General features: G+C 43.3%; 1 protein-coding gene across 6 annotated transcripts in view; it reads right to left on the reverse strand.

Annotated features, from left to right (window-relative positions):
* LOC147012981 (phospholipid-transporting ATPase IF-like) overlaps window positions 1–23,912 on the reverse strand; it is a 166,292-nt gene extending 142,380 nt beyond the window's left edge. For 4 of the 6 annotated variants that reach the window (XM_085854401.1, XM_085854399.1, XM_085854398.1 and 1 more), the window contains exon 1: window positions 23,643–23,898. The gene's annotated coding sequence lies outside the window, so the exon portion shown is untranslated. Of the gene's footprint in view, window positions 1–23,630 lie in introns of all 6 variants that reach the window. The other 2 variants (XM_085854394.1, XM_085854397.1) reach the window with 2 other exon arrangements.
* Between the last annotated feature and the right edge of the window lie 246 nt (window positions 23,913–24,158).

Genomic DNA, 24,158 nt, shown 5'->3' on the forward strand with positions numbered 1-24,158 from the left:
TCAACGGTAGAAACGACAGGCAATGAACTGGAACGTTTAACAGATATTTATTTACAATAGGGAGGGAGACACAGAGCAGAGTTATCACGAATAAAATAAATGCAGTGTACAATGAGTAATCAACACATACAATTCCTAATTAACAGACTAGTGACACACACACACACACACACACACACACACACACACACACACACACACACACACACACACACACACACACACACACACACTCAAAAAGAAATTGACCCCGTCGGGTCTTTATTGGACCCTCCAGCCGGGGAGGATAGGTCAGCTGGGGAGTCAGAGTCTGGCCCGGTACCTGTCCGCCTCGTGCGGTCTCTTCGGCCCGCACTTGTGGGGCTCGGGGTCTGTGGAGGGGAACGGGGATCCCTAACTCGAGCGCTCCAACACAACCCACCACGGTGGGACTCGTACCCACGATCCAGAATCCAAATGAGCGCAGCCAGGATCCACGAACGACCCGGCCAGCCTCGAACGACGATCGACCACCACGAGCACCAACACGACAGAGGAATCCCGGAAAAGACCGACTCCAAGAGGTTCACACACCCAAAGGACCGACAAGACCAGACCAACGCTTCCTCACCATTCGATCTCTTCTCCCCCCCCCCCAGTGGGTGGAGGGTACTGCTCTGAGGTAACTTGCCTTTGGATTGGTCGGGGGGGGGGGACATTGCATCTCACTGGTGCGGGGTTAGTCCTGAGGTAATCTCACCCCTGATTGGACGAGAGGAACATTCCATCTCACTGGGGCGGGGTTGGGGCTGAGGTGATCTCACCCCTGATTGGACGAGAGGAACATTCCATTTCACTGGGGCGGGGTTAGTCCTGAGGTGATCTCACCCCTGATTGGACGAGAGGAACATTCCATTTCACTGGGGCGGGGTTGGGGCTGAAGCGATCTCACCCCTGCCTATGACTGGCTTCAAACACGTGCGTAATGGCGCTGAAGGAGTGGAGGGGATCGATGTACAAAACTAACTATAAAAGAAACTTGCAGCGCACACATGAAATTCCCATTTGACATAAGGGACGGGACCCCAACTATAAACACATACTTATCGAAATAACTAAGCTTAGGGACTGCTGTCTGTTTGTGTGCAAATGGCTTCCAAATCCGTACCACTTGAAGGTTTCCCATTTCTCCGATGCTGATTGTCCTGTTGTTAGCTTCTCCTAATCTCTATCGCCCAATTCTCTCCTCATTCCCTCAAGGTTTGCCTTCCTGAATCGAAAAGCCTTTCCCGCCTCTTCTGAACTCTAACCCTTAACAGAATCTTTGCACACACAATATTATGGTCACTTGCTCCTAAATGCTCCCCTACCACCACCTCTTCCACCATATTGGGATCGTTACTTGAAAGGAGATCTAACACTGCACTCCCCCTCGTGGGCTTATCTACAAACTGGGTTAAAAAGCAATCTTGGAATAAAATAGGAAATCCTCATCCGCTCTGCCCTTTCCCTGTTCCTGGACCCATTCTATCCCTGGCAAGTGAAAATCCCCCATAATCAACACTTTTCCCTTACCACGTGCCCTTTTGAATTCTTCATGTACTCCTCCTTCCTCCTCTTCCTTCACACCCGGAGCCCCATAAAAGCATCCTTCCAGTATCTTACTGTTTTTACAATCTCTAATCTCGACTCACACAGAATCGTCTACGTTTATTCCTTCCTTAATGCCACTCCTTTCTCTTGATGCAATACTGTCCTTTACCCAGATTGCTCCTCCTCCTTCGATTCTCTCCTTCCCATTACTCCGATACACCTTGTAACCTTCTTATCCTGTCCTCCAGTTACTCTCCTACTTAAACCACGTCTCACTCACTGCAACTATATCGTACTCCTCGCTATCCACTTTGGCTTCAAGTTCTTCCATCTTATTATTTAAACTCCTGGCATTGGTGTAGAATATATTTAACTTTCCCCTTCCTGAAATTCTATTTTCTTGCCTCGCCTTACGAATCAAAATTACTTCATCCATTCCTTCCTTTATACTTCTCTACCCTCCACTGACCTAAAAAAGCCTGGATTCCTTCCTCCATTCGCACTGCAAACCTTGCTGCCCCCTTTTCTATTTAACATACGACCATCATTCCGGAAACACTCCATTTGTCTCCGAAATGATTCCCACTGCTTCTTAAATGCAAAACCTTCCTCCCTTCACCATTCTTCCAGCCATTGGTTGACATCTATTGCTCTGCTCATAATTTCTATGTTGTTTCCTAATCTTGGGGAATCCCAGAAAACATGACCTCACAACCCTTTGCTTTCAGTTGTTTCCCCAATATCCTGTATCTATTTTTCAAAACCTCTGAATAAGCTTTCCCTAAATCATTCGCACCGAGGTGTACCACAACCAACTTCTTCCTGCCATGACCTGATACAATATCATTTACCCTTCCTTCAATGTCCCTAACTCCTGCTCCTTCAACACTGCACAGAATTCTATGTGTACGATCCTTCCTCTCGAATGAATCTACATATTTAATCGTTTCATCACCCACAAAAACGATCTCCCATACCTCATTTCTACCAATTTATATTGTTGCACACCGACCACTGCCTGCACCCGCTGCACCCCGACCACTGCCTGCACCCGCTGCACCCCGACCACTGCCTGCACCCGCTGCACCTCCGACCACTGCCTGCACCCGCTGCACCTCCGACCACTGTTTTTTTACAACTGTTCCGACCACACTAGAAATCGAGGTGTCAACATCACCGTCATACAAAAGAAAAAAAACCCAGGGAGTCTGGAACACTGACGCTAACCATTACCTCGACGTGTTTCGACTTATGAGTAACTTACAAGTAGCGTGTGTCGACGTGTGTCAACGATCGCGTAATGTGCCTACAACTTATGGCCAGTGTATGTGGAATGTGTGTCATACGCTGGCATACGTCGAAAATTTTTCAACATGCTGAAAATTTCTCGACGTACTCGGCGTACTACGACGTATGTCAGCGTGCTCTTAACGTATACAAAACTTACCCATAACGTATTTGAAGTGTGCCAGCGTATTCGGCAAATTTTTCATACGTCGACATACGCTGGCTAAAACGTCAAGGTGTGACAACGGCTTGACACTTCGATGTCTAGTGTGGTTATGATTTGAATCGTCGAGCCGCAGCCTATTAATAGCCTATGCCACGTGATTGTCGGTGATACGCTGCTGCGCTATGCATAAGTTAGACTATCGTTGGGCATAGTTTGTGAACGCCGACAACACGCTAAGCATTCGTTGGTATAACTTATCTATATGTCATCGAAACGTTCTGTGGACGTTACTAATACGTTATGCATACGTCCAACTCGTTATGAATACGACCAAACCTGGAAAAAACATCAATAGTTCAGCGTATGCCAGCGTTTTACATACATTTTGATACCTTGCCATAAGCTGGCTAAAACGTCAAGGTGTGACAGGGCCCTAAGAGAAGATAAGGCTCCGGGCCAGATGATATGCACCCGAGAGTATTGAGGGAAGTGGCTGAGCAGGTGTTAACGGATATTTTTAAGGGAAGTTAAGGGAAGCGAGATGTTCACGGATATTTTCAACAGTTTCCTGGAGTCAGGACAGGTAACGGAGGATTGGAGAGTAGCAAATGTAACACCATTATTTAAGAAAGGATCCAGAGAAGAATTTGGAAACTATAGACCTGTTCGTTTGCCTTCAGTTGTGGGGAATGTTTTGGAGACATTAATTAGGGACCAGATGAGAAACAATTTAAATAAATACAAGCTAATTAAAGGCAGTCAGCATGGATTTACCAAAGGTAGTTCCTGTCCAACAAAATTTTAGAGTTCTATGAAGCAGTGTCTGATTGGGTGGATGAGGGAAAGGCAGTGGACATAGTATATCTAGACTGTAAGAAGGCATTTGATGAGGTACCACATCGGAGGTTGTTAGCCAAAGTGAGAGCTTGTGGAGTGGCTGATCAGGTAGCTAATTGGATTGCAAACTGGCTTTGTGATTGGAAGAAAAGAGTGGCTGTGAGTGGGAGGATGTCTTGCTCGGAGGATGTAAGTAGTGGGGTACCTCAGGGATCAGTACTCGGACCATTACTACTCATTATTTACATCAATGATTTGGATAGTGGGGTGAAGAGTTGGCTTTCCAAATTTGCAGATGACACAAAGTTTGGAGGTAAAGTGGATAACAGTGGGGGTGGTGATCAGATTCAGGAAAGTATTGATACTTGCATAGATTGTGCAAAAGACTGGCAGATGGAATTTAACCTGAGCAAGTGTAAGGTGTTGGAGATGGGAAAGAACAATTAAAATAGAGATTACAGGATGCAAGGGGTAATTTTGGAGCGTGTCATAAAGGAGAAGGATCTGGGAGTGGTAATCGATATGGGAGGTAAGTAGGCAGCACAGTGTCAGGCAGGTATAGGTAAAGCAAATAGGGTTTTAGGTTGTATTCGGAGGGGGATCATTTATAAATCAAAAGAGGTGGTGTTAACATTGTACAGGAATTTAGTGAGGGCCACATCTAGCATATTGTGTGCAATTTTGGTCACCACAACTCGGGAAGACATAGATGCCATTGAGAGGGTTCAGCGCAGGGGGTACAAGATCGATTCTGGGCCTAGCTAGACTCAGCTATGAAGAGCAGCTGAAGGAGACAGGGTTTTTTTACACCAGAAAGGAGGTGGTTAAGAGGAGCTATGATTGAGATGTTTAAGATCATCAAAGGTATGGGTAAAATAAATGCAGATGAATTATTCAACAGACTAGACAGTGATAGGACCAGAGGCCAGAGCTTGAGAATAAAGAAGAGGAGGGTTAAGACGATAGCACGGCACGGGGCTTTTACTCAAGAGTAGATAATGCATTGAATGGCCTCCCTGGACAGGTTGTGGCAGCAGAAAGTTGGTGGGGGTCTTGTCAAGGGGTGTTGTGTGGTTGATGTTGTATGTTTTTAACCAAGCCCATGCCCCCTCCCCTGAGGGGAAGAAGAAAAAGAAAAAGAAAAAAAATAATAATAAACTTTTCTTTTTTTTTTACGACAAAAACTATAAAAATTAAAATAAAAATTATAATAATAGTGATAATAATAATAATAATAATAATAAATTAATCTTTTTTTTGCATTTTCTTCCTTGGATCTTGTCAAAAAATTGAACTCTTTGCCTGAATACAAAGCGCTACATCTGGCATAAAACGAGCACAGCTAATCACCCATCTAACACCATCCCGACTATGAAGCATGGTGGCGGCATCATGCTATGGGGATACTTTTCAGCGGCAGGGACTGGGAGACATGCAAGGATAGAGGGAATAATGAATGGAGCCAAATGCAGGTAAATCCTTGAGGAGAACATGTTTCAGAGTGCAAAAGACCAAAGACTGCAGCAAAGATTTACATTCCAACAGGACAATGACCCCAAATATGCGGCCAAATCAACACTGGAAGGGCTTCAGAACAAGAACAAGAAAAGTCCTTGAGTGGCCCAGCCAAAGCCCAGACTTGAATCCCATTGAGAATCTGTGGAAAGACTTGAGATTGCTATTCACCGACAATCCCCATCCAACTTGACAGAACTTGAGCAAATCTGCAAGGAAGAATGGGAGAAAATCCCCAAATCCAGATGTGCAAAGCTGATGCAGACATACCCAAGAAAACTCGAAGCTGTCATCACTGCCAAAGGCAGTTCTACAAATTAATGACTCAGAAAGCTGAATACAGTACTTATGTATTTTATTTTTAATAAATTTGTAAAAAAAAAAAAAAAAAAAAAAAAAACTTTTAAAAACATGTATTTTGTATAGATCGGTGACAAAAAAATTATAAGTTAATCCATTTTTAATTCAGGCTGAAACACAACAAAATGTGACGAAAGTCAAGGGGTGTGAATACTTTCTGAAGGCGCTGTACATCGTGTTATTTTTTTATTATTTTCAGCCCTGAACGCGCCATTATACAGCCTGGAGCCAAATAAACAAACATTCATTGGGACGAGTTAGCAACATCTGTTGCAAAGCAATTCTCGCTTTTGTTATTTATTATTATTATTATTATTATAATATACACAATGAAGCAAAATGGTTACCTCTACTTCCTGACCTTGTGTTATTCTGAGCGAGTTGGATCTGATCAATTTGAGCATTTAACGGGTTGCAATTTGAACTTCGAGATTGGTTAATGGTGTACCGCAAAGGTGTAATGTTCCCTGGCTCTGTAAGGAAAATAAAAATAGAAGATTGTTACATTTTTGTGGAAGTAAACCAATATATTAGATTGAACCACATGGTAGCCAAGACAGAAGGCAAGGCACCATGTTGTTCGCTACACACGGTGAAACCCTTCAGGATAAAAGACAATTTGTTAAATGGATTTCCACAAGTAAGCAGTGTTCCATCTTGTCCCCTCATCTAATCTGGGCTCCCTGGTGACTACCTTCTCATTGCACCGTTAAATAAAACATCTCTGAAAATCCACCTCTGCAAGTTGATTAATATCATCAACGTCAAGGCAACTTTCTCCAACGTATCCCAACAATTTCTTTTTTAAACAGCTCATGGATATTCTGTGCAAGACCCTCGATATCTTCGTTTTTTTTTAAATTCATTCCATTTTTTGACAGTATTCTGACGGAAATCTTTTGTATGTCACTCTCCACCTTCCAAGCCGTTAATGTTTGAAGCCTGAAGTATCAACTTTATAGTGACACTGGAGAAGTTATTTTAGTCAACCTTTAATGAGCCCCTTGACCATCTTGTAGCCTATAATCGACCACTCAGCATGGACTGCCTGCCATTTTTACAACCGCCATCGATTTAACAATCACTTCACCACCTGTGCTCATGCTGGTCCAGAGAGACTGCGATTGGAGACGTATCAAATCGCACCCCTTGTTAACACAATTATTATGCTGTTTGATGTATTCTCATTGCGATGAAAAGCTAAGCCATCATATAATGGCAAGGAAACGAAAGCGAGTCTATCACTCAGCTCATGGGAAGAGGCATCAACTACGTGTGAAACATTTAATGGCTGGCAGGATGGTATTGAGGAATATACACTCACCTGCAAGCTGTGGAGCTTTGGTTCAAGTCTCGACCCAGCAATAAAACTCTTATCCTTCAGTTGTGAACTCTAACATTATCTCCTTCTCTAACTCCTTATCCTAAAACTCTAACAGCATCAATTTGTATGCCATCCCTCATGGAATGGGGGTCAAAATTGAGATCAGGTTTATCTTCTCAAATTGGTTTACCCTGACTCCTGTAAAGCTACAACCATGATATAATCAGAGTAGGGACCCTCACACGCTATAATTGAAAGCTTGTAGATTTTGTGATTGTGTGGACATGCACACACTTGAAATTTAGTAATACAAGGAACACTCATTTCCTGTGGGAGCAACTTGTGGGTAGTGGGGGAGGAGGAGAGGAGGGGAGGAGGATATTGGGGAAAGTGGGGCAAATATATTCCCGTCTCCAGCACGAGTCAGTGTGGAGTTCCAGAGCTCTTGCACTGTGCCATATGTATGGGTGAAAATCGTGACTTCTTGTCCCCTCGTGGGAAGTTGAGTGGGGGGGGGGAGGACTTCCTTTTTTGTGTCCATGACCTGACCCTGGGTACCCCAGCACATATGCAAAATTTGGTGGTGATTGAGCCAGCCATGCCTCCCTTCGCTTCACCAGTTACAAGTTCAATCAAAGGTCAATGTGTTGTACATCACAAAACACATTTCGTGTCCATCTGCGAGTGTCAATGAGGATGTAAATTTAAGTAAAACGCGTGAACAAAAGGATTTTATTTATAACACGTAGTTGTTAATTGTGTGCTCCTTCTATGCACTTTTATATTGCTTTGAGACGTATTACTATATATAATTTTGTGTGCTCCTCTTAACTCTTGTCAATTTGCAGCAAGAAATATATTTTTTTTAATTCTATTTTTGGTATTTCAGCTCGATTTAAAAACTTTTTTCAAAAGAAAAATAAAGTTTTCCTTTCCTATTTTGGGGACTTTGGTGGTTGGAGGGGTTTTTAGGGGACTTCGATGGTTTTTGTTCCCCCCACCCCCAAATTTTTTCAATACAGCATTGTTTTTTTTCCTCAAAACTTCATTGCTTTTTTTTCCACTATTTTTCTGTACCTCGGTTTTTGTTATTTTTTCCACCAATCTCTGCTATTTTTCACAATTTCCCTGGACTTCGTTTTTATTTATTCATTTATTTTTTGACTGATCTTGTTGCTATTCATAATCATTCCCATCCTCGTGATTCCGACACCTTCATTCCCAAACCATCATTGTCCAACACACTTACTCAATCCACCACTCTCAAACACCCTGCATTCTCAAATATCCAAAACCCTCAACTTCTGAAACCCATACTCCAACAACCATTCTCATGCTTTGTTTCCAAATCCCATTCTCAAACCACTTCACCTAACCAGTATTTCAACCAAATTATCACCATTCAGCATTGTAATCATCACAAATCCTTCGCTGTACCGGCAGCATCCCATTCACACAATATCAGAGAGAGCAGGCCCCCGACCCTCGTTCCAGGGACAATCCGAACAGCTGGGTCGAAGCAAGCTTGCCCGAGAACGAACGTGGAGTTCATGCAGTCCGCGGAACCCAACAGCCGGTACAGGCCAACAGTTGGAGCAGTCCGTGGAGTTCGGGAGTTCGGGAGTTCATTCAGTGCGGTGTGGAGTTCCAGAGCTCTTGAACCTGAAGGGAGTTCAAGAATTCTTCCAAGAGAGGAGGAGAGCACTAAGCAAGTGCTGAGGGTGCTTGATCGATGTGGAACACTGAAGAATACGGAGTAATGCCAAGCGGGCGTGGAGTGCACTCACTGAGCGCAGACCAAACCAGCAGAACTGGCCTCTCCTGCACCTCTCCACTTCTCTTTCAATGCAACTTACACCGTTAGGTTCCATGTGAGTCGTCCGGTTCACGTACAGGTGCAGGGGCCGGGTTTGACCTTATAAGTACTGATTTTATTTTATTTTTTTATATACCTTGTCGAGGCCCGTATGAGAGCGAACACACAACGCACATCAAGGGGGGCATGAGACAAGAGGGGAGGGAGTGGGAAGGACAAAACAGTGGGGAACAGAGACATTAGGAGATCTTTGGAAGGGAGGGGGATGGGGCGGGTAACACGGGGTATACAAGATGGACACTACAGGGATTTCAGAAAGGAAGGCATGGAATTTGAAGGAGGTGGGTTTGGGGTGGATTAACGGGGGGAGAAAAGATCGATGATTTGGATGGAGGACGATAAGAGGTGGTGGTGAACAGATGTTTTGAAGGCATGGAGGGAAGAATGAGATTGAACAGAGTGAGGGAGTTTATTCCAAAGATGGGAAAAAAAAGAGGAATGAAAGAGTGAAGGTGAGCAGTGATTCGTGATTTTGGTAATTTTACCAGAAGGAGGTTGTGGCGAACCTTGAGCACTCTGTGGAAATGTGGTGGGGACAAATCGCAGACAGAGCAGGGGGGGAGAGACCGGAGAGGAGACGGTAGAAGCCTGCAGTGAGAGAGTGAGAGGCCCAAAGACTCAGCCTCATCGCGGGAGATACAATGATCCGAAATGCCTTGGTTTCCACAGCGTGAAACCGAGAGAGGTGAGAGGCAGGAGCACCAGCCCAGAGGGGAGAGCAAGCTTTGTATGTGGTCAGGAGCTCAGGTGGGCCAAGGAAGGACTTTGCACGACGGAGGATTCCCAGTCGGCGACTGGCTATGGAGGCGAGGTTTGAAATGTGGCTTTCCCAGGAATGGTCATGGCAGAGAGTGAGACCCAGAAGCTTGAATAGGACTTCTTCCAGAGGATTGTTGAGAAAGTGGATGAGGGGGGGGGGGTTCTAAACGGTCCTTTCGGACAGACATAGTGAGAGTGTGAGATTTGTCCAGATTGAAAGACATGTTCCACGTGTTGGACCAGTTTGTGATTTTATCCAGATCTGCAGTGAGCGAAGAAGCTTCTGCTTGCCGGTCTGAGGGATGACCGATGGTACGGCAGAGGGTGGAGTCATCAGCAAAGAGATATAGAAGATTTTCCAGAGTCGGATAGATCATTGATGAAAACCAGAAAAATAACAAGACCCAGAACGCTACCTTGAGGAACTCCAGCCTGGACAGGAAGAGGGGATGAAAGAACTCCATTTTGGGCCACACGTTGGTCGGACAATGGACAGTCGTTGGTCGGACAGCCAGCTCTAGGAAGAGTCTGAGTAGTTCTATATTCTTCACATTTCCTAATGATGGAGCTCACTGTGCTCTTGGGAATTTTCAACATTGTAGAAATTGTTTTATTCCCTTCCCTAGATCTGTGCCTCCTCTCAATTATATATCAGGGTTCTCTGGACAATTCCTTGGACTTCAGGGTAGAGATTTTTCTCTGACAAAATGTGATAAAGTCAAGGGGTCTGAATACTTTCTGAAGGCACTGTAAATCGATTATTCACTTTCCAACTAAGTAAATAGATTATTGGCTTTCCAACCAGGTTAATCAATTAGGAACTTTACAACCAAGTCAATTGATTAATTATTCGCTTTTCAATGGCACTGTTTTTATTATTCTACCAATGACATGTGCGGATGCTTTTAGCAATATGAGCACAAAATATATTTCAGAATTTTCTGATCTGGTGGAAATCGACACCATCGTACATTTATGGTCGAGATATGCAGTTGAAAGGACATAATTCTGTTGGAAGTCTCTGGAATCACACCAACTGTTATTGGATGAAACATGTTGAAAATTCATTTTCTGTCCTGTCTGTGTGTTTGCATAAATATGTCAGATTTAGGTTTGGTTATCTATCTATAAGTCCAGCAATGTGTGTGTGTCTGTGTGTGTGTGTCTGTGTGTGTGTCTCTGTGTGTGTGTGTGTGTGTCTCTGTGTGTGTGTGTGTGTGTCTCTGTGTGTGTGTGTGTGTCTCTGTGTGTGTGTGTGTGTCTCTGTGAGTGTGTCTCTGTGTGTGTGTGTGTGTGTCTCTGTGTGTGTGTGTGTGTGTCTCTGTGTGTGTGTGTGTGTGTCTCTGTGTGTGAGTGTGTGTGTCTCTGTGTGTGTGTGTCTCTGTGTGTGTGTGTGTGTCTCTGTGTGTGTGTGTGTCTCTGTGTGTGTGTGTGTCTCTGTGTGTGTGTGTGAGTGTGTCTGTGTGCGCGTGTGTGTGTATGTGTCTGTGTCTCTGTGTGTGTGTGTGTGCGTGTCTCCGTGTGTGTGTGTCTGTGTTTGTGTGTTTCTGTGTGTGTGTGTGTGTGTGTCTCTGTGTGTGCGTCTGTGTGTGTGTGTGTCTCTGTGTGTGTGTGTGTGTGTGTCTGTGCGTGTCTCTGTGTGTGTGTAAGTGCGTGTCTCTGAGTGTGTGTGTGTGTGCGTGTCTCTGTGTGTGTGTGTGTGTGTGTCTCTGTGTGTGTGTGTGTGTGTGTGTGTGTGTGTGTGTCTCTGTGTGTGTGTGTGTGTCTCTGTGTGTGTGTGTGTGTCTCTCTGTGTGTGTCTCTCTCTGTGTGTGTGTCTCTCTCTGTGTGTCCGTCTCTCTCTGTGTGTCTGTCTCTCTCTGTGTGTGTGTCTCTCTCTGTGTGTGTGTCTCTCTCTGTGTGTGTGTCTCTCTCTGTGTGTGTGTCTCTCTCCGTGTGTGTGTCTCTCTCCGTGTGTGTGTCTCTCTCCGTGTGTGTGTCTCTCTCCGTGTGTGTGTCTCTCTCCGTGTGTGTGTCTCTCTCCGTGTGTGTGTCTCTCTCCGTGTGTGTGTCTCTCTCCGTGTGTGTGTCTCTCTCTGTGTGTGTGTCTCTCTCTGTGTGTGTGTCTCTCTCTGTGTGTGTGTCTCTCTCTGTGTGTGTGTCTCTCTCTGTGTGTGTGTCTCTCTCTGTGTGTGTGTCTCTCTCTGTGTGTGTGTCTCTCTCTGTGTGTGTGTCTCTCTCTGTGTGTGTGTCTCTCTGTGTGTGTGTGTCTCTCTCTGTGTGTGTGTCTCTCTCTGTGTGTGTGTGTCTCTCTGTGTGTGTGTCTCTCTGTGTGTGTGTCTCTCTGTGTGTGTGTCTCTGTGTGTGTCTCTCTGTGTGTGTCTCTCTGTGTGTGTCTCTCTGTGTGTGTCTCTCTGTGTGTGTCTCTCTGTGTGTGTCTCTCTGTGTGTGTCTCTCTGTGTGTGTCTCTCTGTGTGTGTCTCTGTGTGTGTCTGTGACCGCTGTTTCTCGACAACCACTGGTCCGATCTAATTGAAACTTGCCAGGTATATTTGTGGGGACCTGAGGATGTGCCTTTTCAAGGTTTGATATTGTTGCGAATTCGCGCCCGCCGGCGTGCGAGCGGCCACGTAACTCGAATCGCGGCACGTCGCCCACCGGACGGACAATCCTGTCGTGACCCTCTCGGACTAACGCCGGGAACTAGTCACGGGTGGGCCTTTCGGCCTCACCACGATCGTGCCAGTCGGCCCCCCGCGTAGGATAGGGTTGTTCGCCAAATTCGACCTACCTAAGTACCCACACGGAGGGTAGACCAGGCGATCGCACCTCGCCGCAGGTCGACTCCGGACTCGGCCACTTTAAGCGACCCGTTCCGTACTATCGGGATAACCGAGCGGTGTTATCGTCAACCTCGACGGTTCCGATTGATTATCAGGCGTATTTAGCCCACTACCAACCCTTTACGTGAAGCCAGATGGGGATTCAATTAAAGAAAAGACGAAGCGAAATGGGAAAAACAGTTCAACATGAGGCACATTTATTCCGCTGCACACGGAGAGCACACATATACAATTACAACAATTATGCACCAAAAGCAATTGCTAAAGAAACACACAATGCAGATCTACTACCGACTACGTGAGCACACGGCAACACTTACACAGTTTTACTTTACAGACGGCGCCGACAACACGTATACTCAAAAGCGAAAGAAAAGGGCCACCCTCAAAGACAAGGGGACAGACGGGGCTGTGGACCGAGACCGGGTGGAGCCTACCCGTCTTGTGATGAGCTGCAAATGGGGTGGCGGTGCACCGACTCCGCGGTCCTCCACGGGTTTCGTTGGCACTGCTTGGAATGGGGTGGGAACGGGGCCCCCTTTCCGCACTATCTCAGCGCGGGGGGGAAAGAGGGGGGAATTGTTTATGCTCTGGAAAAAGAGGATAGCTGGCTTGCTTGGGTCCCGTGACGAGCGACTCCACTGGAACCTCCACCGCGCTCCCGGCTTCCCCTCTCTGCAGCTCCCCGACAGACTCCGAACCCCGACAGACTGACTCTCCTCCAGACCAGTCTTGACTGCTGCTGCCACACTCCGCCGCCGCCACACCTCTCCAACTCGCCCGAGCCCAAAAACTGAGTGAATTCACCCCGCGCTCGGCGCTTTATAGTACGGCAGGAGAACCCATATGCAAATTTCCGGATCAAGATGAGCTCGGGGGCGGAGCCACGCTCGCCCATTGGACGGGGGAAAAGTGGGCGTGAACCTCCCCTGATCCTCAAATTTGCATATATCGATTCTACTCCGACGCGCCTGGAGGCGGGGCCAAATCGCCCCGCGGTTGCTGATAGGACGGATCAGAAGTGGGCGTGTATCATTCCTGATCGACTTCTCCTCGGAAAGGCCGCTTTTTGCACCCGCTGCTCGGCGCGCGCACTGTACGAGTCCAGGACAGCCTGACGCTCGGTGCCCACAATCGGTGCAGGAATGGCCGCAGAAGGAGATGCGAAGGTGGTGGAGGGTCTAAAGTGGCGGTCCCTGGCCACGGTGACGCTTGGAATGGCGGTGATGCGATGGTTGCGGAATGGTGTGCTGTGAAGGTAAAGGTCGTGGCTGTTGGCGTTGTTGTTGTGAAGCGGCGTTGTGGTTGGTGGTTGTTGTGTGATGGCGGTTGAGACGTGGTTGGCTCAAAATAAAGATAGAACAGAAAAACGGCTATCTTAAAGGGTCGCAGCCCGAATGAATCACATTTATTCCCTCTAAACAACGGGTTTGGGGCTAACTACACATGTACTTACAGAGATATCTCACCTACGGGACCTGAATGGTGGTTTGCGAATTTCCTCAACCACAACAATATTAATCAGACAAGTGCCTCCCAAGTTATGGCCATTTATTTACCAAACCAATGACAAGACACGTTGTTGCGTGAGCGTGGCCGTTGGGGAAGGGAAGCTCAGCTGCGTTCGCCATTACAGGTTACAACGTACGGGCTTCCAGAGAGTGATGACTTCGTGTATTCGAATAATTTCTTGATTTCTTATGCGCAATTATAGATAAACACAATGCCCCAAGTTGTGATCGTTTTCATCTTAGATGGTGCATAAGTTTCGGTAACATCAGAGTTCTGGTGTGCTCCGAACCAGGAAGTAATGTTTTTTTCTCTCTTCTCTTCTCTTTTTGTTTTTCCTTGCCATGACATTGCAAAAAGGCAAAATACGTTGGCGCTAATTGAATATTTGGGCATTAAAACGAAATTGCGAATAATACGCGAACTTCCGGGCCACGCACGTACGGGCACGTGAGAGCGAAGAAACGGCCTGTGTGGTTGTTGTTTCTTGCTCGCGGTTTGAAATTTATTTATAATTTTTTTTTTTTTTTTTTTTAACGAGCACGTACTAGTATCACCAATTTCATCAAAATAACCATCATATCAAGATTGTTCATTTGTGTGTGGTTACATGCGTGAAATGCTTATTATTTGACCAAGTCATGCCCTAATCTATATTTTAAAGTATCCGGATTTCTCCATCCGTCCCTCTGTCTGTCACAATATTTTTGCTGGGACGTCATTACAGTGTTACCCTTAAAGACCTCCGACCTTCGAGACCCTTTAATACCACGAAGACCCTTTTAGACCCACCACACTAGGCATTGGGATGGCAGATTTAGTAAGACGTCATTATACCATTATGTCTCACGCTGAACTAGGCTTTTTCGGCGGTGTATTATTCATGACTCAATGAAAATTGCATTTTGCAACTGGGGGGAGAGGGGGGGGGATAATAAAATAAAAAAAGACACAACATCTGATCCCTGAGAACATAAAACAAATTCATAATACAGGTATTGTTTTTTTTGTCAAATAAGTGTGCGTATTACTTAAATTAACGATGGGTTGAGTAAACAAAATGCTTCTGGAATAAAAATAATTTGCAAATGTTGACTGTCAATAAGCGGTATTACTGTACTGTGGCATATACAAATTATGTTGTTCAACCACCATCAGCAAGGGGATGGGTTCAATGCTAGTAATTTATTAATTTAGTTCTGATTGCAGCTAAGCCTGCTTGGACAGGATTTGTGGATGGATAACTTTACCAATATTGGTGATATATTCATGAACCCCATGAACCCCTCTGCAGAATTTAATGATACCGTCTCCAAAAAACAAATCAAAAACATATGCATCTCTTTACACTGTGCAAGTGACCACCAAATGTGGGCATACCAACACCATCAAGGCAGACCAGGATCTGTTCAGGTGACTTCTGAGTGCTTCGGTGAGTGGTAGAGATATTAACATTCCCTTATTACTAAGGCACGAGCGAGAACCTGTATCCTTGTCACTGGCTACAATTAATAGAAACCTCAGGAAAGCAGACAAAGCTCCTCTCCCCCAAATATTTGCTGAAACACACGAGGAGATACCAACGAGTGATCCCACTTGTGTACTCGGAGATTCAGCCCTGATGCAAGCCCTCTATTCAGTAAACCAGGAATGTTACAACGATTGGTGACCTTGCTGATTGTTACTGCCGAGCCATTCAGCCACTTCTCAGAATAATGCACCGGAATGGATTTGGCATTTGATTCATATTGAAGAGTCAGGAACACGGGCAAGGCGTACAAACAAATGAAGGAAAATTTGCCGATTTAGTGATTCTCGGAATATCCAGCTACCAGCACTCCTGGCCAAATTTCATCAACATGGTTGAGAATAAGGTCAATCTCAACCAGTTCCTGACAAAATAACTTTTGTTGCAGAAAGAGAAATCAACAAAGGATCAAAAACTTGTAGTTTCAGTGATAACCCTGAAATTGTGATGTCTTCAGCAGCAGCTTCATTGTTCTGCTCACATGAAGAAGCAGACACCAGATTAGTTCTTCATGAATTTGATGTTGGTCACAGGAACTTCCAACGAGTTAGAATCTGCAACAAGGACACTGATGAACTTTCTTGTAGTTCTCACCTATCATCAGACAGCTGAAGAGGTACAGTATGGATGGATGCTGGGACTACAAAAAAAATTTAATAATAAAAAAACCTCAATACATCCCTGTGCATGATTATGAAGCAATTCTTACGACCTCATATCATCAAAAACCTGCCTGCTTTTCATGCAATCATTGGGTGTGATTCAACAAGCCAATTCAGTGGACATGGACAACATACATTGACAGAACCAGAGCTCCTCGATTCTTTTACTTACAGGACAGATAAAGCTATGGATGATGCGGAACCATTTGTTGTCCAGTTGTATAGTCCAAACTCATCTTCAACATTAACAGATGCACTTCATGCAGAATGTTCCAGAGTTAGAAACAACCCTGAGAAGCTGCCAATGAAACGTGACTCACTGATTCTGCACCTGAAAGGATGTCAGCATCAAATTATAATTTGGTTCCAGGCAACTGTTGCACATCATGTTTTCTCACTCTCACTTTGTGAGGATTAGGTGTTTTTACCGTGCAAGACGTAATCTGCGGCGATGCTCACCATGAGAATCAGGAGGTGCGTCTGATGTATAAATGACGAATGTGGTCATGATTGGTTAGATATTTATCGGTACGCCGTCCTGACGAGGGCAAACAAGCCCGAAATCCAGATAGGCGGCTCTGTTTGATGTTTAACTGATGTTGACCATGTCATCTTTGTCTGTTTGACAGAGTCACCAGACCGAGGACTCTGGGTTGGAGGTGACGCTTTGGTGTAGGAATATGTCCAATGGAGATCGGGGGAGTGCTCATCACACTCCACATGTTTCGAGATCATATAGATATATATATATATATATATATATATATATATATATATATATATATAATTACACATGGCATCAACAAATCTTGTACAAGCAGCTAAAAGTGCCCTGGGACTTATGACTCACCATGTACCAGCAATCCTGTGACGACCAACCTGTAATCCACCCCCAGAACCTCCTTAACTAGCGTACTAACAAACATAACTTGAGAACACCGGACAGGCAAACACTCCCCTGCCACCCCCAGACGCAAAAAATGACTTCATTAAAACCAACACTGAAAAAAATCAAAAAATAAACTCGTGAAGAACGTGTAACATGAGGGCGTCGTGACGTCAGGACGCACGCACGGATTGGTCCGATGGATTCTTTGCTGGCTTGCGTCGGAGGGCAGGACCATTACATTTGCGAGATTAAACAAATGACACCTATTCAGCAATGAAGACAAACAATATAACGTGGGACTTGAGACCGAGTTTCAAAATATAAATAGCGGACATGAAGGCGTCCAGTGCCAGACATTCTTTTGTGTACATCTTGCACCAAATCTCAAACACCGAATCTCAGCCCCATCCCATCCCACCCTCACCCTCACCCTGTCCTCCCCTCCCCTCCTCTCCCATCCTCACCCTCACCCTCACCCTCACCCTCACCCTGCCCTCCCCTCCCCTCCTCTCCCACCCTCACCCTCCCCTCCTCTCCTCTCCAAACAACTTTTGAATGGGACAAACTGTTGGATAAAGGCGACGAGAAGACGCCGCCGTCAGATATGGTAATGAAAGTCATGTAGTTCACAACATGTTGGTAGTTGTACAGAGCACACACACGACCTTTATATACAATTATGATCCTTGCACAAAAAACAAGCAAGACGTAAACAAAACAAGCAAGATGTAAACAAAACAAGCAAGATGTAAACAAAACAAGCAAGATGTAAACAAAACAAGCAAGATGTAAACAAAACAAGCAAGATGTAAACAAAACAAGCAAGATGTAAACAAAACAAGCAAGATGTAAACAAAACAAGCAAGATGTACACCAAACACGCAATTCGTACACAAAACAAGCAAGATGTAAACAAAACAAGCAAGATGTAAACAAAACAAGCAAGATGTACACCAAACACGCAATTCGTACACAAAACAAGCAAGATGTAAACAAAACAAGCAAGATGTAAACAAAACAAGCAAGATGTACACCAAACACGCAATTCGTACACAAAACAAGCAAGATGTAAACAAAACAAGCAAGATGTACACAAAACACGCAATTCGTCCACAAAACAAGCAAGATGTAAACAAAACAAGCAAGATGTACACAAAACAAGCAAGATGTACACAAAACAAGCAAGATGTACACAAAACATGCAATTCGTACACCAAACAAGCAATACGTACACAAAACAAGCAAGATGTACACCAAACACGCAATTCGTACACAAAACACACAATTCGTACACAAAACACACAATTCGTACACAAAACAAGCAAGATGTAAACAAAACAAGCAAGATGTACACCAAACACGCAATTCGTACACAAAACACACAATTCGTACACAAAACAAGCAAGATGTAAACAAAACAAGCAAGATGTACACCAAACACGCAATTCGTACACAAAACAAGCAAGATGTAAACAAAACAAGCAAGATGTACACCAAACACGCAATTCGTACACCAAACACACAATTCGTACACAAAACACGCAATTCGTACACAAAACAAGCAAGATGTAAACAAAACAAGCAAGATGTACACCAAACACGCAATTCGTACACAAAACAAGCAAGATGTAAACAAAACAAGCAAGATGTACACCAAACACGCAATTCGTACACCAAACAAACAATTCGTACACAAAACAAGCAAGATGTAAACAAAACAAGCAAGATGTACACCAAACACGCAATTCGTACACCAAACAAGCAATTCGTACACAAAACAAGCAAGATGTAAACAAAACAAGCAAGATGTACACCAAACACGCAATTCGTACACCAAACAAGCAATATGTAAACAAAACAAGCAAGATGTACACCAAACACGCAATTCGTACACAAAACAAGCAAGATGTAAACAAAGCAAGCAAGATGTACACCAAACACGCAATTCGTCCACAAAACAAGCAAGATGTACACAAAACAAGCAAGATGTACACAAAACACACAATTCGTACACCAAACAAGCAATATGTAAACAAAACAAGCAAGATGTACACCAAACACGCAATTCGTACACCAAACAAGCAATATGTACACAAAACAAGCAAGATGTACACAAAACAAGCAAGATGTAAACAAAACAAGCAAGATGTACACCAAACACGCAATTCGTACACAAAACAAGCAAGATGTAAACAAAATAAGCATGATGTAAACAAAACAAGCAAGACGTACACAAAACAAGCAAGACGTACACAAAACAAGCAAGATGTACACAAAACAAGCAATACGTACACAAAACAAGCAAGATGTACACAAAACAAGCAATACGTACACAAAACAAGCAAGATGTACACAAAACAAGCAAGATGTACACAAAACAAGCAAGATGTACACAAAACAAGCAAGATGTAAACAAAACAAGCAAGATGTAAACAAAACAAGCAAGATGTACACCAAACAAGCAATACGTACACAAAACAAGCAAGATGTACACAAAATAAGCAAGATGTACACAAAACAAGCAATACGTACACAAAACAAGCAAGATGTACACCAAACACGTAATTCGTACACCAAACAAGCAAGATGTACACAAACAAGCAAGATGTACACAAAACAAGCAATACGTACACAAAACAAGCAATACGTACACAAAACAAGCAAGATGTACACCAAACAAGCAAGATGTACACCAAACACGCAATTTGTACACCAAACAAGCAAGATGTAAACAAAACAAGCAAGATGTACACAAAACAAGCAATACGTACACAAAACAAGCAAGATGTACACCAAACACGTAATTCGTACACCAAACAAGCAAGATGTACACAAACAAGCAAGATGTACACAAAACAAGCAATACGTACACAAAACAAGCAATACGTACACAAAACAAGCAAGATGTACACCAAACAAGCAAGATGTACACCAAACACGCAATTTGTACACCAAACAAGCAAGATGTAAACAAAACAAGCAAGATGTACACAAAACAAGCAATACGTACACAAAACAAGCAAGATGTACACCAAACACGTAATTCGTACACCAAACAAGCAAGATGTACACAAAACAAGCAAGATGTACACAAAACAAGCAATACGTACACAAAACAAGCAAGATGTACACAAAATAAGCAAGATGTACACCAAACAAGCAATACGTACACAAAACAAGCAATACGTACACAAAACAAGCAAGATGTACACCAAACAAGCAAGATGTACACCAAACACGCAATTCGTACACCAAACAAGCAAGATGTACACAAAACAAGCAAGATGTACACAAAACAAGCAATACGTACACAAAACAAGCAAGATGTACACCAAACAAGCAATACGTACACAAAACAAGCAATATGTACACCAAACAAGCAAGATGTAAACAAAACAAGCAAGATGGACACCAAACACGCAATTTGTACACCAAACAAGCAATTTGTACACCAAACAAGCAAGATGTAAACAAAACAAGCAAGATGTACACAAAACAAGCAATACGTACACAAAACAAGCAAGATGTACACCAAACACGTAATCCGTACACCAAACAAGCAAGATGTACACAAAACAAGCAAGATGTACACAAAACAAGCAATACGTACACAAAACAAGCAAGATGTACACAAAATAAGCAAGATGTACACAAAACAAGCAAGATGTACACCAAACAAGCAATACGTACACAAAACAAGCAAGATGTACACCAAACAAGCAAGATGTACACCAAACACGCAATTCGTACACCAAACAAGCAAGATGTACACAAAACAAGCAAGATGTACACAAAACAAGCAATACGTACACAAAACAAGCAAGATGTACACCAAACAAGCAATACGTACACAAAACAAGCAATACGTACACAAAACAAGCAATATGTACACCAAACAAGCAAGATGTAAACCAAACAAGCAAGATGTACACAAAACAAGCAAGATGTACACCAAACAAGCAAGATGTACACCAAACAAGCAAGATGTACACAAAACAAGCAAGATGTAAACAAAACAAGCAAGATGTACACAAAACAAGCAAGATGTACACAAAACAAGCAAGATGTACACAAAACAAGCAATACGTACACAAAACAAGCAAGATGTACACAAAACAAGCAATACGTACACAAAACAAGCAAGATGTACACAAAACAAGCAAGATGTACACAAAACAAGCAATACGTACACAAAACAAGCAAGATGTACACAAAACAAGCAAGATGTACACAAAACAAGCAAGATGTACACAAAACAAGCAAGATGTACACCAAACAAGCAAGATGTACACCAAACAAGCAAGATGTACACAAAACAAGCAAGATGTACACAAAACAAGCAAGATGTACACAAAACAAGCAAGATGTACACAAAACAAGCAAGATGTACACAAAACAAGCAAGATGTACACAAAACAAGCAAGATGTACACAAAACAAGCAAGATGTACACCAAACAAGCAAGATGTACACCAAACAAGCAAGATGTAAACAAAACAAGCAAGATGTACACAAAACAAGCAAGATGTACACAAAACAAGCAAGACGTACACAAAACAAGCAAGACGTACACAAAACAAGCAATACGTACACAAAACAAGCAAGATGTACACAAAACAAGCAATACGTACACAAAACAAGCAAGATGTACACAAAACAAGCAAGATGTACACAAAACAAGCAATACGTACACAAAACAAGCAAGATGTACACAAAACAAGCAATACGTACACAAAACAAGCAAGATGTACACAAAACAAGCAATACGTACACAAAACAAGCAATACGTACACAAAACAAGCAATACGTACACAAAACAAGCAAGATGTACACAAAACAAGCAAGATGTACACAAAACAAGCAAGATGTACACCAAACAAGCAAGATGTACACCAAACAAGCAAGATGTACACCAAACAAGCAAGATGTACACAAAACAAGCAAGATGTACACCAAACAAGCAAGATGTACACAAAACAAGCAAGATGTACACAAAACAAGCAAGATGTACACCAAACAAGCAAGATGTACACAAAACAAGCAAGATGTACACCAAACAAGCAAGATGTACACCAAACAAGCAAGATGTACACCAAACAAGCAAGATGTACACAAAACAAGCAAGATGTACACAAAACAAGCAAGATGTACACAAAACAAGCAAGATGTACACCAAACAAGCAAGATGTACACAAAACAAGCAAGATGTACACAAAACAAGCAAGATGTACACAAAACAAGCAAGATGTACACCAAACAAGCAAGATGTACACAAAACAAGCAAGATGTACACCAAACAAGCAAGATGTACACAAAACAAGCAAGATGTACACAAAACAAGCAAGATGTACACCAAACAAGCAAGATGTACACAAAACAAGCAAGATGTACACAAAACAAGCAATACGTACACAAAACAAGCAAGATGTACACAAAACAAGCAATACGTACACAAAACAAGCAAGATGTACACAAAACAAGCAATACGTACACAAAACAAGCAAGATGTACACAAAACAAGCAAGATGTACACAAAACAAGCAAGATGTACACAAAACAAGCAAGATGTACACAAAACAAGCAAGATGTACACCAAACAAGCAAGATGTACACCAAACAAGCAAGATGTACACCAAACAAGCAAGATGTACACCAAACAAGCAAGATGTACACCAAACAAGCAAGATGTACACAAAACAAGCAAGATGTACACAAAACAAGCAAGATGTACACAAAACAAGCAAGATGTACACCAAACAAGCAAGATGTACACCAAACAAGCAAGATGTACACCAAACAAGCAAGATGTACACAAAACAAGCAAGATGTACACAAAACAAGCAAGATGTACACCAAACAAGCAAGATGTACACAAAACAAGCAAGATGTACACAAAACAAGCAAGATGTACACAAAACAAGCAAGATGTACACCAAACAAGCAAGATGTACACCAAACAAGCAAGATGTACACCAAACAAGCAAGATGTACACCAAACAAGCAAGATGTACACAAAACAAGCAAGATGTACACAAAACAAGCAAGATGTACACCAAACAAGCAAGATGTACACAAAACAAGCAAGATGTACACAAAACAAGCAAGATGTACACCAAACAAGCAAGATGTACACCAAACAAGCAAGATGTACACCAAACAAGCAAGATGTACACAAAACAAGCAAGATGTACACCAAACAAGCAAGATGTACACAAAACAAGCAAGATGTACACAAAACAAGCAAGATGTACACAAAACAAGCAAGATGTACACCAAACAAGCAAGATGTACACCAAACAAGCAAGATGTACACAAAACAAGCAAGATGTACACAAAACAAGCAAGATGTACACCAAACAAGCAAGATGTACACAAAACAAGCAAGATGTACACAAAACAAGCAAGATGTACACAAAACAAGCAAGATGTACACCAAACACGCAATTCGTACACAAAACAAGCAAGATGTACACAAAACAAGCAAGATGTACACAAAACAGCGCCACCTTCACACAGAGAGCCCACCTGACTCCTCACCTGCTGCTCCGCGGCGCCGACTCCCTCCCTCAGGGTCGGGGTCCGATCGTCCCACTCTCACTCACCACCGACTCGGGCTCCGCTTTACCCGTCTGTCGGTGTCTGCGGACACGTCCCTCGCTCCTTGTTTCTGTCCGACAGGCCGCATCGCGAACACACTCGAGTTCCCGCCTTCATACTCCCCGTGACTAACTCGTCATCAATAATTCATTATTACATTCATTCTTACATTCATTCATTCCTTCTCATACCTCGATCGTTGACTGCGAGATCAGATCACAACGAAAAACGTTCACAGACGGTTTGTTTTTACAATTCTGAGTGAAATTATAAATCCTGCCTTTGGTGGGGGTTGTCTCGCGAGGTTCGAACACGAAGTCCACGTGTTCGTGCGTGATCCTTGGTTTTTACATTCGTACTCGATGTACGTGTGTTCGTACTCGATGTACAAACCTCGCGGTGTGTTCAGTTACCAGGTTTCTTGTACATCGAGTACGAATTCGTACTCGATGTACA

Source organism: Eptatretus burgeri, chromosome 14 (genome assembly GCF_056783735.1).
Source record: "Eptatretus burgeri isolate ZD-2024b chromosome 14, Ebu_testis_v1, whole genome shotgun sequence".
Classification (NCBI taxonomy): domain Eukaryota; kingdom Metazoa; phylum Chordata; class Myxini; order Myxiniformes; family Myxinidae; genus Eptatretus; species Eptatretus burgeri.